The 15,500-nt window shown below is 36.8% G+C and overlaps 1 long non-coding RNA gene across 3 annotated transcripts in view; it reads right to left on the bottom strand.

Moving 5' to 3' along the window:
* Positions 1-15,500, bottom strand: part of LOC147577305 (uncharacterized) — a 740,585-nt gene that overhangs the window by 561,292 nt on the left and 163,793 nt on the right. The gene's annotated exons all lie outside the window — the stretch shown is intronic.

The following is a 15,500-nucleotide window of genomic DNA, read 5'->3' on the forward strand; positions in this document are numbered from 1 at the left end:
ACCTATTTTTATTAACAGAAATTTTTCATTCGTTATTTTTAACTTCCAGCATTAGATTTTCTTTCTTGTCAAAAAAAAAATTAACTCAGCAGCTTAGTCATATTTTAGCACTATTATTAATTTTCAAGCCATGGTGAGTTTTAAAAGATTATTTTCTCTGTCATTTCCATCTTGAGGAGTTCTATATAACACCAAATACTCAGTAATTATTTAGGTTTTATCTCAAAAATTTGCAAGTTTCTTAGGGACAGGATTTATTCAGAATGGACCTATTTTGTTCATAAATAATCATGTTATATTTATTGTTTATTCAGCATCTCAAGACGTTGTCGATTGGTCTCAGACATAGATTAGTCATGTACTCTACCTTTTAACATCTATAGTGGGCTCTTCAACTGTTACATGAGATGCAAGGAGATGTGAATTTCAGGCAGTAGTGGTCTTGACTTTTTAATGAAATTTCACTTATATGGACTTCAATATCCTCCTATATAAAATAAAGGTGATAGGCTGGGTGTATATGTATAAAATTCATTTTAGCATTTACATTTTATAATAGAATAGACATTTTATAATGGAATTTCCTATGACTAGCTTCAGAATATATGCCTTTCTTGCCAAAACATTTCAAAATATTCAGTTAAAATTATATGAAAAGTCAACATAGCATTTACTCATCCATTTAATATAGCATTTAAGTATAGATAGCTCCTTAGAAAATGTGTAAGCATAAATGCTTTCTTTAGAATATAAACTGTTGTTTTTATAAGGATAACATTATTCTACAAAACGGATTTTCCAAAAGTAGAGCTGATATCAACTGTTGTAGTTTGCAAAGAGATAAATCCAAGCTCAATATAGCAAGACCTTTTTAACAGTCATATTTCTCCAACAAATAAATTGGCTGCTCATAGGGATTTGGGCTACCCCTCTAGGGAATTAAGGCAGGCTACAACTAACCACTTGCCATTAATGAGAAATTAGACTAAAATATCTATACAGTTCCTTCAAATCCTAAGATGTAGGGTGTTAAGACACAAGCAGGACTCTGAATTTATTTTTAAAAAATCAGTCTCTTTCCAACAATCAGATGTGTTAGCAGATTTAAAAGCCTTTCATCAATTTTTTATACTGCTAAGCCATTAAGATACAGCCATTTTAAAGATCAAGATTTACAGAGGGCTTACAGAGATATACTTGCTTCTTCCAAAAAAGGGATAAGTATCTGGCAGAGTTCATATAATAAGCTGAATTTATGATGTTTTTCTCTATAGGAAAAAAATCAGTTGCAATGGGTAGAAACTACAGCCCCCTGTCTGGTGGATTTGATGAACATGTGACAGTCGTATGAATTTCAAATAGACATCATCATCCATATACAAAATCATTCCTAAATAAGTGCATTAAAGACATGGAGAAACCATGGCTCTGGCAGATTAAATTTTTATTATCCAGAGAAGCATTTGCTTTATGGATCACAGATTCATTTGAAAATCCAACAAAGCAATGGGCATGGGATTATGAAAACAGGACACCATGACAATGGCTCCTTTCTCACCTCCTCCCAACTCTACATCATGTAGAGTAGACTTAATTTTATAGCCTTACATTATGTGGAGAAATTAGTTTATGTTCCACAAATAATAATGTTATATTTATTGTTTTTTCAGAAATTCCAAATCATGTTTAAGCGGGTCTCTGGCCTATTGAGACTTAGAGACAGCTTTGCTTAAATAAGATCTGGACTCTATTGTGTTCCAAGCTGAAAGAATTGCTGAGAAACGTTATTCCCTATGCCTGCACAAGCATCTGAGAAATAACTTCAGAGCTCAGAACCAAGGAGAAAAGTTGCTGTCTTGGGAAGATACTGGTTCCCAGAAATCACAAGCCTCTACTAAAAAAAAAAGAGTCTACATATGCTCACTCAAGTGTGCTGGCTTTCTTTTTGATTGCAGAAGGCAGGAGATGAAAAGGCTAACCCCTGAAACAAGAAGAGAGCAGAGAGACTGGAGAGAGCAGAGAGACTGGAGAGACCAGAGATCAGAGAAATTTCCACCAGCAATTTAACAGGGCCTGACAACCTCCCAATTATGCACTAATAATGCAACTGCTCTAGTAAAATTCCTGCTATTCAAAATAGTATGAGTAATAGACCTGAGCCCAAAAAAAATTTCAAGCAAAATGTCAACTCAGCTAAGAGTGCTAAAAAGCTACAGTTAACAATCAGTCAAAACAGTCAGAATAGATATTTTGTGACACAGAACTGCTAGAGAAGATAAACTAAGATTTGAACAAAAATACATGCATCTTAGAGTTTTTCAAGCATAGAAACTTTGTGGAGCCAAAAGATACAATTTCCCAACTTTAAAATTCAGTAGATGAATTGAGGATTAAGGTACTCTTGAGATCCAAATTAGTGACTTGGAAGATCAAGTATGAGAAATCTCAAATTATCTTAAAGTACAGGGCAAACTACAGAGATGAAAATCATGGAAGGAAAATAAAACAAGAGAATTAAAGGACAGATTCCAAAAACTTCACATGAAAATATTAATTCCATAGGAAGAATAGAAACAGATGGAGGAAAATCAAACAGATTAAAATTAGAAGCAAAATTTCCCCATGAAAGGGAGAGACCTGAATCTGTCAATTCAAGGGGCTCACGAAGGGCTGGATTAAGGAGAAAACATACACAACTAAGCACACTCTGGTAAACTTCTTGAACTCTTAAGATATTTTTTAATGTACTACAAAGTTTTCAGCAGAAAGAATAAAGTGAAAATCAAAGTTAGACTGATACCAAAAATCTTAAATCTGGGATAACTAATAGCCAGTGCAATAGCATCCACAAGACTACTAAAAGAAAAGGACTGTAATCTCAGAATTCTACACCCAAGCAATATAACAATTACTGGTGGAGGTTAAAGAAAAACAGTTTAGGATATATAGGACATCAGATATGTCTTATATCTGAGGAAAATACTGGAGAGAATATCTTAATCAAGGAAAAGATCAACAAAGGATAGTTATTAGCAGTATTGTTCCTAAACTATCTTATGCAAAACAAAGTAATCAGGTAGGAGAATGAATGGTAAAATCAATCCAAACATAATAATAAATGGGATGGAAAAGAACTTCCAAATTAATAAGGGGGAGGGTGAGCAGACTGAATGGAAACGTGATCAAAGCAATAAAGAAAAAAAAACAAAATTTGAAAAGAAAAACAGAATCTGAGAAATAAAAATATTCTAACATTGGTTGGGGGAGGGAAGCCTAGCTACATTTAAAGGAAGTGATTTTTTTTTTAAAATTTAATGAAAGGATAGACAAAGAAATATCATGTAAGAGAAACAAAATAAAAAATGGGAGTGGGGAGGAGAGGAGAGCAAAGGAGAATTTAACATTAAATACACTAAGAGATAAAAATGCACGTAACATAAATAGCAAATATAATCAGTTACTATTTGATATTGACAAAAAAAGTGTGTTGGTATTGTCATAAATTTGTATATAACAATCAAAACAGTTGTTAACTTACAAATCCAAAACTTTTTAAAGTGTGTGGCTAGCTTAGGAAAAAAGTACAATTATTTTGGGAGTTTTCAAAATGTTTCCTTTAAAATCAGATCTAGTGAACATAAGCATGGGTCATGTTAAAATTGAACATTACTGGGGCACCTGGGTGGCTCAGTCAGTTAAGTGTCTGACTCTTGGTTTCAGCTCAGGTCATGATCTCTCAGTTTCACAAGTTCAAGCCCCACGTTGGGCTCTGTGCTGGCAGCCCTGATCTTGCTTGGGATTCTCTCTCTCTCCCTTGCTCTCTGCCCATTCCCCACCCACACTCTCTCTGTCTCTTTTAAAATAAATAAATAAACTTAAAAAATTAAAGTGAATATTACTGTTTCATTTAGTGTGAATTAATATATACATGGAAATTATACATCCCTCAAAAGAAATAGAATTTCACTAAGTGTATATTCAGAGAATATTTACAATAATTAGTAATCTTGTTCACAAAGACAATCAACAAAATTTTTTTAAAGACCAGGTCACATTCTCTAAGCATAATGCAACACAATTAATTTTTAATTTAATTTTTAATATTGAATTAAAATTATTTTTAATTTTTCACCAATATTTTAAATTAATAAATGTAGAAAAATATAATTCAGGCACAGACTAAGCATTCATATTTATGATATAAAAAGAGCTCTTAAAAACTGACATCAAAAAGACAAACAACCTGACAGAAAAAAATGGCAAACTATATGAATGACCACTCACAGAAAAGACATCAAGAGCCTAAAAACATGGGAAACATGTTCAAATTCACTGATTATCACCAATAGGAAAAGGACTGAATATTGTTATATGTATTATATGCAACATGTATTATATTCCATGTACATAGAAACATATACCTAAATTCAAAACAATGAATTCAAGACTCATCATTTAACTTGGAAGAATTTCCATTGCACAATATCAAAAAAACAAAGTAGTCAAATTTGCTTAAAGACAGAAAATAGATTAGTGATCACCTAAGGCTGGAGTAGGAATTGATATAACTACAAATCACAGGACAGATCACACTGGGGTGATGAAAATATTCTAAACCAATTATGTGATGACTGCATAACTCAATAAAGTTACCAAAAATCATTGAGCTGTGCATTTGAACTTAGTAAGTTTTGTGGTATATAAATTATATCTCAATAAATTAAAAAAAATTTAAATAGCCACCTGTGGTTACTTGGTACCATAAAATTTTATTTAAAAAAAAAAAGGAAGAGGGGCGCCTAGGTGGCTTAGTCGGTTAAGCCTCTGACTTTGGCTCAGGTCATGATCTTGCAGTCCATGGGCTTGAGCCTGGCGTCAGGCTCTGTGCTGACAGCTCAGAGCCTGGAGCCTGCTTCAGATTCTGTCTCCCTCTCTCTCTCTCTGCCCCTCTCCACTCATTCTCTGTCTCTCAAAAATAAATAAATGTTAAAAAAATTAAAAAATAAATAAAATTTTAAAAAGAAGAGGCAGAAGAGTAGGCTTAACATGATACCGTTTTTACTTTTTATACAAAATACTAACTGATGGAAATAAAAAGGAAGAGCAACCAAGAACTAAAATAAAAGAAAAACAGAATATTACACTAAAAATAGAATATATATAACATGTCTGCATTTATATAAAATGATATATGTGTGGTATATGCATAAATGTTAAGACACATGTAATTAACTTTAAAATACTTCAGCATAGAGAGTATATCATTATTAATATATAAATAAGTTTATGATTCCACTCTAGGGATAGTCAATTGCCCTAATTATGCATCCATACTCTAGTTGAAAGTAATATAGATTTTTATCAGAAGTCCATAAACCAAAAGTGGCCATTACAAGTGCTTCTATTTTCATTATCTTGATCATTACCTGAATATGAAGAATATCAGAAAAAGATTTTTTTAGTGCAATTATTGGCTTGTTAATCACCATGGCAAATGTTAGAACTGGGCTCTCAATGGTTAATTAAAAGTATTCAAAAAATGAATATTGGTTAAAATACTTTAAGAAGTATTTCCCTCTTCTCTCAAATTCCCTGCATGAACAAGACATAAAAATATAGCCATGTATGGCCTGAATTCTTAGGAAGGTATCAAAGCCTGATCAATAAGCAGCCTTCTATCCAGCCATTGTAAATAAGCGTGACTAGGAGAATATCAAAACCATGCCTCCAGAAAAGCTGTCATGCCATCCTCAAGTGAACCTTTCATCCAATATAGAGATTGAAACTTAAAAGTATAGAAAACTGGACTTTGTCAAGCTGACAGAAAAGGATACGTAAGTTGTTTCCTGCCTGTTTATTTATGTTTGATTATTTAGTAAATTTACATGTGGAGGAATTTGGTCTGATATTCCTTTCATTATAACTTACTAGTTTAGATTTGGGGTACTTCTAACCCTCACATCAAACTGCATTGTCTACTACTTTTCCCAACCGAAAGAACCTACAAGTTGTATATAGCCAGGTTAGTTTATGTCGGTTCACAACAATAAAAAAATAAAGATACTTTTAAAAAATAAATGTACTGTTATCTCTTCATGAAAAAAAAAGAAAAACTCCATAAGTACATATAAACAAAATGTTCACATGCAATTTTAAAGAGGCCACAGGTTTGCCCAAATCTATTCATAGATTTCTAGCTGGATGGCTAACAGGTAAGCACTTGAAATGTAGATCTAGACATGTATATTCAAACCTGACCTCAGTAGTCAAATGTGAAAATTGAAGGACATGGGTAGGATCCCTGATTAAGTTCAATTTATTCCAGCATACCTTTGGGAGTGAACTTATAACCATGTACTGCAAGACAGAGTAGTTATCTGGTCATAGGGATTTACAGTTCTTACTCTGCTAGCACAGACTAGTGTGTATGCACCTCTTTGGCTGATTGCTAACCATGGTCTATTAGAGAACACCTGAGATTTCACCATGGGAAAGTCACTGTAGAAGTTTCCTTTATTACGTGGGAATTTGGAAAACAGACGCACTAATGAAAGGATGGCCAGAAACTTTATCTCACTGGAAAACACACAGTAGAGGAGGCTTCCTAAGAAATTAAAGAAATTAAATTAGGCAGGGGAAGGACAAGAGAACCTTGAACACATAATTGGAGATTTTGATTTAATTGAAATAAGAACACCAAGAGAGGCTTTTGAGTAGCTCAATGGGTGACCTTTATCAACAAAAGTTACTAAGAAGAAAAAATAACTGGCATTTTAGAACTAATAGAAGCCAAGCTGGGGCAGGGGGCCGAGGGCAGAAGGGAAGGTGGTCTGAAAGCACATAAGAGAAAAACAGAAGGGATAGTGGCTAAATATGAAACTGAAAAACAGAAGAAAATATAAATATATTTAAAACCTATTTTAAAAGAAGCTACAAGATTTGTTGATAATGAAGCTATGAAGGACACAGGATCGTTTCCCATTGATGTAAGGTGATGTAAGTATAAAATCCATCCACACATTAACACCAGATGAACCTTCCAAAAATGCTATTTCCAACATGCTGCCTTTCTGTCCCTGAGGGAAAAAATCTTATTCTAGAGTCTTAGAATAAGGTCTAAATTCTTTATCTTGAAATTCAAGATTATTTTTTTATAGCGTGGTCCCAAACAATCTTTTTCAAAAGTACCCTTAAAAATAATTCTGATTGCAAAGGTTTTGTGAGTTTCTGTTTTCCAGAACTCAGAAGAAAATTTTAAATTAATTTGTTAGACTAACTAGGTAATTTAAACAATTAGAGCAAGATTTTCCCTTCACTCCACCATCACCTTTCTGGGCCTTCCACCCATATTCCAGGGTGGGGAGATGTGCAAGGGTGACATATATGCCCTCGCATCTTGGTGGGATACTGTCCAAGTGGGATGGATGGATCCTCAGGGGACCAGGCCTGGGCAGTCATAAGCACAGATGAGTTAAGCAAAGGACCATGGCACTGTGCTGGCCTCACCAGAGGCCATCTCCCTCTTGAAGAGCTTTTTATTTCTTCATTTCACGCTCTCCTGCCAATGGGAACCCAACTCCCTTTCCCCCAACTTCTGGATACTTTTTAACTCATTCCTGTCTTTGAAACTGAATCCTTAGCATCACATTTACTTTGCCTAATGATTACATATTTGCAATCATCCTGGCTCTTCAATGGATCACTCCACACTTGCATCAAGTTCTGGCACAGTTCAAACTATAGGAAAGAAGAGGCCTTTGGGGTACAAGTAAAAGGAGGAAGGCCTTTGGGGTACAAGTAAAAGGAAGTCACAAAAATAACTTTGAAATAGTAGACTAGCTTGCCATGATGTTACTTCATGCGTCCTAATTCATGACTGATTCATTCTCAAGTAAGAAATCCTTCAGTTTCCTTAGTATCTTCATTTACTTTAGGTGTCAAAGCCATGTTCTCCAACTCGGCTTTTTCATGGTCTCATTTCCAGTTACTTTTATTACTATTCTGTTTCAAACTCCATGACTGATGGCCACACTCTAAACACCTGCATCACTAGAAAAGTCTTATACCTATACTATTAAGTGTAACTACCCTGACCACAGTGTCTTACCTCTTTAGAGTGTTGCTAAGTTCCTCTCATTATACGTGCATTTCCACTTTTCAGGGACTTCTTGGTCCTTGATCTCATCTCACTTTGCTTCCTACTTTTTTGTCCCCTCCTAACTACTTTCCTATTCAGCCTAGTTTCTAGAACACATTATTCGGCCACTCTCTTGCCAAAGTCACTTTCCTTACCCTATTTTCCTTCTATCATACCTGTATGAAAAAGTCAATTCCAACTCTACCACATCCCAAAGCCAGCTTTTTCCATGTTTATCCCTAGACTGCTAATCTATCACTCCTATAGAAAAATCACACAACTACTTAGGTTTGATATCATTAAACATTCATGACCTTAAACTTTAACTGTCCAACAATCCTACAGTTCTTCTCTAGGCAAATCTCTCTCTTCTTTTCCACAGTGACTATTTTTAAACTTCTCCACCTTCCTTAAACCTCTGAACTCAATGCTACTTACTTCCCTCTCAGCAAATGGCCTGACTTCCTATTCATAAAGAAAATAAAAAATTCCAGTGTGTAATTACCTCAGTTCCTTCCCCAAACCCACAAACTTATCTGCTTCTAAATACATACTGAATTCTAATAATTGCAGAAATTACATTTTTTTCTCACTCCATTATGCTCTGTTTCATGTATCATTTTGGGGAAATGAGCAAGAATGCCCATTCTATGACGTTACGGCCCCCTCTTGTTGCCTGGCAAGAAGTTAGCTGAGATTTGTGGCTCCTTATTCTCAGTGGGAGGGGTTTCTATGGTTTTCAACTTCACACAAGGTGTCCGGGTTCTATCAGACCAGTAATCTGACATCCATGATAGTCAATATCCAGCTGCAAGATACCTGATTCTGATTCCCTGGAGTAGCTGGTACCCAAGCCCGAACTGTATATCATTCACTTCTTTGTTAATGCCAAGGGTAACAACAGGGGGGTTAGAGCCCCTTCTCAAGAGTATTTCCTCACTGTGGGGCCAACAGTGTCCAGCTGAGGACACCCCTCTGCAGAAGGTTGGAGAACAAGGTGCCTGCTCACCCTCATGATCTGCTCTCTATGAGTTCCAAGTGGCATGCCATGATACTTTCCCTAGAATTTCTAATCTGCCTCCACCAGACACGCTACCTTCTTCCCAATAATATCTAAACATTTTCCAATCAGGAAAATAAGATTCTATAATTCCACCTCCAAACACCTCTCAAATCAGTCTTCCTTCCCCCGTCTGCATGCCACTCTTCTAGCCAAAGTTTCTCATATTGCTAGAGTCTCCCCTCCAGTCCAAATGGACCCACCCCTCAATTTATTCTCAAGCTATAGTCAGAGTGACCATAAAATCACAAATGTGATTATGTCAAGCTCCTTCTCAAACACTTTTAGTGATTTTCCAATGGTTTTAGCATAAAGTTCAGACTTCCTTGGAAAGTCTGTTACTATCAACAACAATTACAATAACTAATATTTACTGAACATGTACTGTATGTTAGGCATTAAGCCAGGTGCCTCATGTATCTCAGCTTTCCAATCTTTACCAAAATGTGACAACATTGGTAGCATTACGCTCAATCTACAAATAATAAAATTCATACTAGATGAAATAACAAGGTTTTACAGCTATCAGGAAGTTGACCCAGTATTCAAACCCAACTCCATTTGTTTCTTCTGCCTGAGATCTTTCCTTTATACCGTAATTCCAGTCATCGTTAGGGCCTCCTATCTCTCTTCATGGCTCAACAAAAGCTGACATTTAAAAAATATGTGGTCTGCACATAGTTTTTTCAAATACTTTACGTATTTCTCCAAATTAAAGAAAAGAAAGGTAAATTAATTTTCCCAAGATCACCCATTCAATAATGGGCAGAGTCCTAACATCAGTCAATCCAGTCTTGATCTGCATGATAGAAATACTGCCCTCCTTCCTTTATTGAATATAAATTGCCAAAGGGGCATGATTTCTGGATGCTACTTGAAATCCCCATGAAACCATGCAGAAGACTTCAGATAGTAGGTTAGGCATATGGCTGGAGCCAACTAGACAGGTAGCTATCATCTTACTTGCCAAACATCACTATTATCTTCATGGCCTCATTTCCCTTCCATAGGAAGGCATAGCACTTGAGCTTACAGCACTGAAGCCAGTTTAATAATAATGGACAAAGTTTGGCCAAAAATTGTTTGGTCTTTAGCAAAACCATAAACATTACCATCCATTCCAGATTGGTATTAGAAGTACAGAGCTGGATGCCAGGCTTGACTTGAATTCCAGAGGCAGCCACCTGGAAAGGCAGCAGGATCCGTTAAGAACAATCAGATAACAAGGGGCTAAGCCATTATTTAGTTGAGACAGAAATCTGAAGTCAATTGTCAAAGCCAATCTGAGGGCCAGAGGAGTCAGTAATCATTCCTAGATCAGAGACTAGCATACAGCCAAAGAGAGGTTAAGAGTGAGAAAGTGAAACAAAATACAGTAATCAAGAATGAAGTGTGGGGGTAGAAGGCAGAGGAATAAGACATAGATGGTTCTAATGCATTTCAACACATGATCCCTTTAATCATTATGACAGAACAAATGAGACATTCTTGCTCCAGAAATATAACAAGGTTACCTTAATACTTCCTCCCTTTGATGCTATCAATCTCATTCTGTCCATATGGGCACATATTTATTAAGCAGCACAGCTGAGAGTTCTGCCACTTAGCATATTCAGGGAAGGGACAGTCAAAGAAGTCCTGGGACCCACCTCATTAGACACCATCTCCCTGGCTATGGTGTAAAGTAGGGAGTCAGTGTGACTTCTAGAACTTTAGGAGATTATAATACTTATTTTTCTTTTGAACTAAATAATACAATATCTCAAATCATTTATCTGTAAAATGGGAATGATATTAACCTTATGGAGTTCATAAGAAAATTAGATGAGTTCTTGTATATAAAGTTAGTACTTGGCACAGGACTCAGGAGAAAATAAAAGAAAAAAATATCTAAAGCACACCATCCATACTTTTAAATATTTCCTATAGCCTTCACAACTGACAACTCATTCTAAAGAGCACAGGCATCATCATGAGAGGTAAGAATCAACATCTGTGACCTTCGCCTCAATTTTAAGACATTTTTCCAATGGTGTGGTGGATCTCATCCTGTATCTTACCTCCTTGAGAGCTCTTGGTGTCTTGTGTCAGAGTCCTGGCCCATTAGCAGTGAGAAAATCCCCAATATAGAGCCAGATACCCTGCTCATCCAGACACGGGGGTATCATCTCCCTAGCATGCAGCTTTGATAAACACCAAAGTGACATGAATCATAAAAGTCACAGTCCAAACGGTATCATAATCACAAAAGCAGCCCAAAGTGAAAGAGAACACAAGGTGTTAAAGAGTGATAAAATCCCAGAAGAACAAATAGGACAACACAGGCCACCCCGAGATAACCAAAGACTTGAATGGGTTAGGCATGATTCTATTTTTTTAAAAAATCACTTTTTAACTCTCCCCAGGGTAGGATATTGAATGAATGAACCTAGCAAGCACTTAGAGCACTCCATCAGCACTGACTCAAGGTGACTGGCATCCAATTTGACTTTGCCTTTACCTACAAGGCAGCAGATGGTTCCAAAAGAGGCTTTCTAGGAAACTGCCGGCAGGACCTAACTGCATAGTAGTTTAAGAGCTTAACAAGCCAATTCTAGCTGGTGTTGTTTAATGTATCAATACGCTCAATGATAAATAACTAGTATCCATCTTCCAGCAATTTAGGGGATGTAATTTCTTCCTTAAGTTTCTATGGATTTTAGTTCCTGCTCCATTATCATTTGGGTTTTAGTTTACTTCTATACGGGTGGTTTTTCTTTGGTTTTACATTTTTCTCACGTGTGCTGTGAACACATACAATGGGCTTCAAAAGAGAGCATTTGATCTCCCCCTGTGCTTAACTTTCCAGGAAGATGTCACAATTGCCCCTTCACAGTAATCAAAGGGCATTTCTATCTCTTCCTCAGAAAAATCACAGCTCTCGGGTGGGGAGGCAAAGGGAAATGGCACATCTTTCACATCCTTAGTTCAGTTTTGAGAGTGAGAAGAGATAAAAGAAGATGAAAACAGGCTTCGAAACACGCAGAAAACTCCTGTATTTACAAAGGAAGAAAATGGTGGCATTCAAAACACTACAGACCAATGCAAGCAATACTTCTAACTCCCAAACAAATAAAAGACCTTTCACAAAAGAGATCTTATGTGACCTGAGACAATAAACCCCTATACAGTTTAGCAGTCGATTTTATAGCTTAAATAATCAAGCTTTGTTGTCACATACCCACAAATCTGGTACTTAGAACTTTTCAATACCTATTGTGTTCAAATTATTGCTACACCATAATTTTCTTGATCCCGTTCAACTGAAAATAGAAGGTAAAGGTACCCTATGTTAAGCAACCTAACTTTCCTTCATAGCAGCCATTTAAATCAAGAGAGGCTGAAGGTTACATACATGGTCTGTTAAGAACTTCCTAGATTTAAATGAGAAATTTTATACTCTGGGCAAGTAGAAACCAATGATAAACTTATGGTATGTTTTATTTGTTTTTTGTGTTTGTTTGTTTGTTTGTTTATGTATTTTAGAGAGAGAGAGAGGGCATGAGTGCAAGTGGGGGAGAGGAGGAGAGGGGCAGAGGGAGAGAGGGATAGAGGGATAGAATCTCCACGCACAGCTTGGAGTCCAATACAGGGCTCAATTCCACAACCATGAGATCATGACCTGACTCAATACCAAAAGTCAGACACTCAACTGACTAAGCCACCCAGGCACCCTTGTTTATTTCTTTTTAATTAAAAAGTTTTGAGGAAGAACTGACAACCTAAAAGGTTCAGAAAGAGGCAAAACAAGTGTACTGGAGACAGTTTCAGAACTGGACTGTGGAGGCCAAGCAACCCTGGAAGAAGCTATGACCTGGGTATCAGGTGTCAGCACTAACTTGGAGGGAAGACCACGGCAAAGCAGGTAGTGGGGAGTGGCAGACTGAGCAGGTGGAGTTTAGTGTTTAATATGGTATCTGGTGGCAGGACTGGTGATCATTGTCATCAGAGAGGTAATTGATAGGGTGAAGTCCCTGCAAGTACACACTGTGATGGGTATCGGAGACAGTAGTCAATAGCAGGCAAGACTGGCAGTAAGGAAAGAACTTTGGCTCCTGTTGTGTATAAACGTGGTTTTAGTTACTGAAGGAAATTGGAAGGGGCAAGTCACAGTTCCAAAAAAAATTTTTTAACCATTATCAACCACGACCACCAACAGAGATTTGCTGAAAGACTACAGAGGGTCAGTCCTCATATTTAACACATTAAGAGAATCATCTCATTCATGAAGTACTAGCCTCAATTTACAGGTGAGGAAATTTAATTACTCAGTCTTCCCAAATTCTCTCAGTTAGCAAGTGTCATGGACAGATTTATCCCAAGGAGGACATACTTGGCTCCAAAATTCTTGAGTACCATGTTTTACTCTGCCACACTAGAAAAAAAAAAAAAAAAAAAAACAGAGGCACACAGGGAACTCAAGGAATGGTGAACAAGGTTGTGGTCATAAGATATTTGCATACCATGTTGTACTTTCACAGTGTTATACGTAAGGAATTGGAACCCAATTAATTGACCTGTGGAAGATCACACAGCTGAAGAGCCTACAGCATTCTAGAATTTACAAAGTAATGTCACCTGGAGGCATGGTCTCAGACTCAAGATACAAAACTAGATATTCAAGAATCTAAGAGCAGCAAAGCGAGTTGAACATTAAATCACCCTAAGACACACCTATAAGAACATATTAAGGGAGTATTTTTGAGACCCTGGATTAGGAAAAGTGTTCTTAATTATAACACCAAAAGCATAAACCATAAAATATATAGTTAAATTTTTTAAAAAAGGTTTTAATATGTGAAAGACACTGTTAATAGTATGAAAAACCCAGCCATATTAGAAGAATTTATTTACAAATCACGTCTCTGAACAAAGGCTCGTGTCCATAATATGTAAAGCATTCCCAAAAATTCAACATTAAAAAAAAAAAAACAATTTAAAAAATGGGGAAAAAGATTTCAGTAGACACTTCACCAAAGAAGTTCTACAAGTGGAAAAGAAGTTCAATATCATTAGTCATTAGAAAAGCAAATGTAAGTCCCAATGAGATTCATACCTAATTGACTAGCAAAAAGCAAAAGGACTGACAATATCAAGTCTGGCAAAGATATGGAGCAAGTGGAACGCTCACACATTGCTGGTGAGAATGCAAACTGGCAGAGGCACTTTGAAAGACAGTTTGTTTCTTGTACTGTTAAACATACACTTGCCACATGACTCAGCTATCCCACTCCACAATATTTATACAAGATAAATGAAAACTTAAGTTCACAAAAACAGCTGTAAGCTAATGTTTACAAGCCTTTTATTCCTAATTGCTAAAAAACTGGAAACAATCAAAATGTTCCTCCTGGCAAAACTGTTGTGCATACAGTCAATGCAATACTAGTCAGCAGTAGAAAGGGTCAAACTACTGATAATGTGCAACATGAATGAATTCCAAATGCATTATACTAAATGAAAGAAGTCAGACCCAAAGACCACACCCTATACATTTATATGACATTCTGGAAAAGTCAATGACCATCAGCCAGAGAACAGATCAACAATTGCCAGAGATTGGAGTGTGAATGGGGGTGATCACAAAGAGTGAGCACAAGGACATTTTTTTTCTTTTATAATGAAACTCTGTATCTTGATTATGGTGGTGGACACAAGATTCCACGTATTTGCAAAATTTATAGCACTAGACACCAAAAAAACAAGTTTCCTGTAAATTAGATACATTTCTTAAAAAGACAAAAATTGTTAAAAACTGTGTGTGTGTATGTGTGTGTGTAAAGGGAAAGGAGAGGAATATTTTGCCAACAGACATAAATTAATATGGAAGTTGGAAAGCATGGGCCTTTCTCACATGGTGTGCCTTGTGCAGAGCATTCAATAAACATTTGTTAAGTCAAAATAAAAAAACGGAAAGAAGGAGAAGAGAGGGAAGATGGCGGCCTAGGAGGAAGCTGGGCTCACTGCGTGTCCTGCTGATCGCTTAGATTCCATCTACACCTGCCTAAATAACCCAGAAAACCGCCAGAGGATTAGCAGAACGGAGTCTCCGGAGCCAAGCGCAGACGAAAGGCCCACGGAAGAGGGTAGGAAGGACGGCGAGGCGGTGCGCGCTCCATGGACTGGCGGGAGGGAGCCGGGGCGGAGGGGCGGCTCGCCGGCCAAGCAGAGCCCCCGAGTCTGGCTGGCAAAAGCAGAGGGGCCTGACAGACTGTGTTCCGACAGCAAGCGTGACTTAGCGTCTGGGAGGTCATAAGTTAACAG

This window comes from Puma concolor, chromosome C2, assembly GCF_028749965.1.
Source record: "Puma concolor isolate L17-30 chromosome C2, mPumCon1.1.hap2, whole genome shotgun sequence".
Taxonomy (NCBI): Eukaryota; Metazoa; Chordata; class Mammalia; order Carnivora; family Felidae; genus Puma; species Puma concolor.